The sequence below is a fragment of the Sparus aurata genome, chromosome 4 (genome assembly GCF_900880675.1).
Source record: "Sparus aurata chromosome 4, fSpaAur1.1, whole genome shotgun sequence".
Lineage (NCBI taxonomy): Eukaryota > Metazoa > Chordata > Actinopteri > Spariformes > Sparidae > Sparus > Sparus aurata.
Genome location: NC_044190.1, coordinates 13,867,728 through 13,871,859, shown reverse-complemented (window position 1 = coordinate 13,871,859; position 4,132 = coordinate 13,867,728). Strand labels below are relative to the sequence as shown.

At 43.7% G+C, this 4,132-nt stretch overlaps 1 long non-coding RNA gene across 1 annotated transcript; it reads right to left on the bottom strand.

Moving 5' to 3' along the window:
• Positions 1-1,383: 1,383 nt before the first annotated feature.
• On the bottom strand, positions 1,384-4,107 carry LOC115580651 (uncharacterized). The gene is made up of 3 exons (XR_003983896.1): positions 4,000-4,107; positions 3,602-3,648; positions 1,384-2,565 (listed from the first exon to the last, which is right to left on the bottom strand). It is a non-coding gene; the product is annotated as an uncharacterized LOC115580651 (long non-coding RNA).
• Positions 4,108-4,132: the final 25 nt, after the last annotated feature.

Genomic DNA, 4,132 nt, shown 5'->3' with positions numbered 1-4,132 from the left:
TGTCAGACGTCCCTTCGTCCCAGCAGACATTAGCTGTCTTTAGACAGGGCAGCAAGCCGCCAATTTACCCATCCTTTTGGCGGCTAGGTCCATGGTTTTAGACAGAGGCCGGCAAATTGGGGGTCTGTTTTGGTTCGCCGATTTGCTGCCTCGGAGGATACACTTATTTCCGCCTCATCTGCTATCTAAATCCGAGGTACCAATGTGCCGTTCCCTGCATAAGATGGGCAGAGGTGTCGATGACCTGCACTGTAGTGCAACCCACAGCTGGGAAGTTTTAAAACCAGGAAACAGCTGATCACAGCAGTCAGTCCATCACTTCATCCGCGGACATTAAGATGAGCAACTGGACAGCCGCAGAGATCCAGGAGATACTAGTCACTCCTCGGTCTCTGTAGCTCTCTTCATTGTCCGATTGTTGTTGTAGCAGCAAGCTAGGAACAGTCGCTACTTTCAAATTAAAAGCCCCCCGCTAAGAACCCAGTTCTAAACTCCAATGGGGTGCAATGTAAAGCTCTTATTATGTAGGCAAATTTGTTGTCACCGTTCACAGCCCAACTTCGAGCTTCACGTCACGTCACATGTTTACGCCTACCCTGGTGGCGGCTTTTGGAAAAGGAGGCCCTTACCTTGGAGCAAATGTGCTGCCTTTTCTATTTAAAAAGGGCTACATTTGCTCCAAGGTCTTTCTAAAATGGAGACGTAATGTTCCTCCTTTTCCAAAAGCCACCACCGGGGTAGGCGTAAATGTGACATGACGTGAAGCACGAAGTTGGGCTGTGAACAGTGACAACGAATTTATCATCAAAATAAGAGCTTTACATTGCACCCCATTGGAGTTTTAGCAGGGAGCTTTTAATTTGAAAGTAGCGACCGTTCCTAGCTTGCCGCTATAACAACAAGTGCACACAACCAAACAGCTACAGAAACCAAGGAGATGCTAGCATCTCTAGGATCTCAGCGGCTGTCCAGTTGCTCATCTTAATGTCTGTGGATGAAGTGATGAACTGACTGCTGTGATCAGCTGTTTCTTGGTTTAAAACTCCCCGGCTGTGGGTCACACAACAGTGCAGGTCATCGACACATCCACCCATCTTACGCAGGGGGCGGCACATTGACGGCTCGGATTTAGATAGCAGGCGAGGCAGAAATAATTGTTCCCTCCGAGGCGGCAAATCGGCAGACCAAAACAGACCCCCAATTTGCCGGCCTCTGTCTAAAATCCTGGACGTAGCCGCCAAAAGGATGGGCAAATTGGCGGCTTGCTGCCCTGTCTAAAGACGGCTAATGACGCCGTCTCTATCCTGCAGCTTTAGGACTGCCTCCTCCTTCCAGAGGCACACCTCCACCCTGCCAGTACCCTGTTAAAAATAGGGGAATCTTTTTTTTTTCAACAATAAAACTTTAATACTACCAATTACTTTTCCTCTTCCCGCGTTCTTTCTTCTTTTCTCTATCTCAGTTCCTCTCAAATTTTCTGTGAAAACAGCATGCAGAACATCCTACCTACAGTTCAGATTTGGGTCAGACACACACACAATTTCTTTTTCTGTTCTCTTCTGGTTTCTTCTCTTCTTCCTCCTCCTCCTCCTCTCCTGCTGTCTTCCTCTCCCTTCCTTTTCCCCATCGCCTCCTCTGCCTGCCTTCTACTGCCTGATCTCCATGTCCTTTCTTTTCATCCTCCCTCTTTCATTCCGCCTCTCTCTATTTCCCCTTCCCATCTATTGTTCATCTTCTTTCGTCACTCTGCCCCTTTCTCTTCCCCATCTCTATCTGCCCATGAACCATACCTATGTCTTTACAGCTTACAGAGGGAAGAAGTCCTTCCCGGACACAGCTTTAATCACCAGTGACGCCTGAATGACAAGATGGATACATGTTTTATAATGATTTTCCAAACTCAAGTTTATATCATTATGATAGTACTCTTAATTGTAAAAAGAAGTTTTGGTCTTATCAACTAACAGACAATAAACTTCTGAACACAGACACATAGGTTATTAGTATCAAAAAAACATTTGTTACAGGAGTAAATGGAAAGTGCCCCCCATAGTACTGTGGACTCTCACTGCCACTTTACTATCTTAATACTAGAAGCAATGAAAAAACTTGCCTCCACCACCTGGCCCTCCACAGTCATGAGGCCCTGCGAAGTGTGACACTCACTCAGGGGAGTGACAGGTGATGCGGAGTGCAGCAGGGCCTCTGCCTCGTGGTGTAGGTCTTTCCTGACCTCCATGTGCGTGGTACGGAAGAACATTGTTCTTCCTGTGACATTTATAAAATATGGGGGTTCATTTCCCCTGATGCTGTGGCCTCTGATTATGTATGTGTTTCCATCTTTCATCTTGGTGCCGAATTGATCGAATTGGGTCAGTTTGGTACATGTTTGGCCATCGGATATGACCGCTACCATTTGTCGTTTTTGTAATGGCTGGCCAAACCGTGTTTTGAGAAAAGTGCCATGATATAACTTTCAGGCTTTTTATTACAGCAATCTTGAGAGGTGGTGGCCTGAAATATTGATTTTCTGATTTCGTCCACAGGAGGTTTTTGAGTGCCATTCTGAAATGACAAAAAACAAAAACACACAGACATAAGTGTCAACAGCCCAACTGAAGATGGAGGGCCTTGTCAGTCCGTCTACTACCTACGCACAAGAACACTCTTGAATAGTGACACATACCTATCAGAGCTATGGAGAAGGACATTTTGTATGCTACAATGCCTAGTAATGCTTCAATACATGTATATCCAAATGACAAGATATACTATACCTAAGGATATACCATTACCATTTAAAGGCAAAGTTATTAGGTTTCAATCTGGGGGAGCCAGTCAAAATACCTGTGACCCTACATTTTATGAGACAATATGCCGCTCCACACCATGCCGATATCTACACAGGAATGTATAACATATTCTTTATAGTGACATTGTGGATTATCAACTTCTGGGTGATAGTTATGTCACAGCTTATGCCACTGTATAAATGTGTTGGACGAGGGGCGGCATCTGCTCACTCTGACTTATGACAAGCCTTACTACACATCACTCTCCAAATCAATTATGGATTACATGGAGATCTTGTTAGCAGTATTTCCAATCACTTTACATAGCCTGTACGTACACTCGCGATGATGCTAGATATATGTCATACTATATGAACCAAGATGGGGGAGAATCACCAGGATTTATAGGAACAAGTACACCATATGGTAATGGGTAAGGAGGAATATTTTGCAGTCTATTCAGGATGCCGGTGCCTTTGTTAAAAAGAAGGTTTGGTCTGGCTGAGCCCAGATGTGGGCATAACCAAACTGTGTCTATATATAAATTTATATTAGTATCTAAAGTAAAGACATATTGAATGAAATGTGTAATACATTTGGGCTAATTGAAGGCTAAAAAATAGGGCAGTATGCTACTTTTCCTTTAAATATGTGATGAAACAATTGCAACTGAGTACCACAATATAAACAGTTGAGCAAAAATAGATGCTTATCTAAGTTAATGAGCATTATAATAATAATGTAGGAGGTCAATTGGTTTGTCAAATATCAAGATGTGCATGCAGAGGCAGCAAAATTACCAGTCTTACCTAGGCTCATCTATGCAGTTATCCCAGCCCTGGCCACATCTAAGTATCTGCTAAAGGGAAAAGAAGTGAAAAACAATAGAGTGTGTATGTTGGTGTTGAACCATGGTCTGAGTCAAAGCCAATTAATAATAATAATGATACAAACAAAACCAGATTAAACAACAATCCATTAACTAATGTGTTTTTGTCACATTTATATTATAATGGATTTGTTCTCCTTTTGGTCGGAGACTGGAGGGATTGCTCAATTTTCCTATGGTCACTAATCTTTTGTCTGCTACAGTCAGGCGTTTAGTCAGTTTTCACGTGACTGAAAACTATTCAAATGACTGCTGCGCACATTTCGGTTTAGAGCATCAACACGGTTGTGGCTGCTGGTTTTATGTCTGCAAAGGCACCTCCTGTTGTCGGCGATTAGGTTGATCCACCACCTGAAGTAAAAACCGGTTTGGGTTGTTGTTGTGAAACGCCACGTGAATGGGACGCACCCCTGCTTTCGGTTGTAGTTGATGCCAACGTCGCTGATGTTGC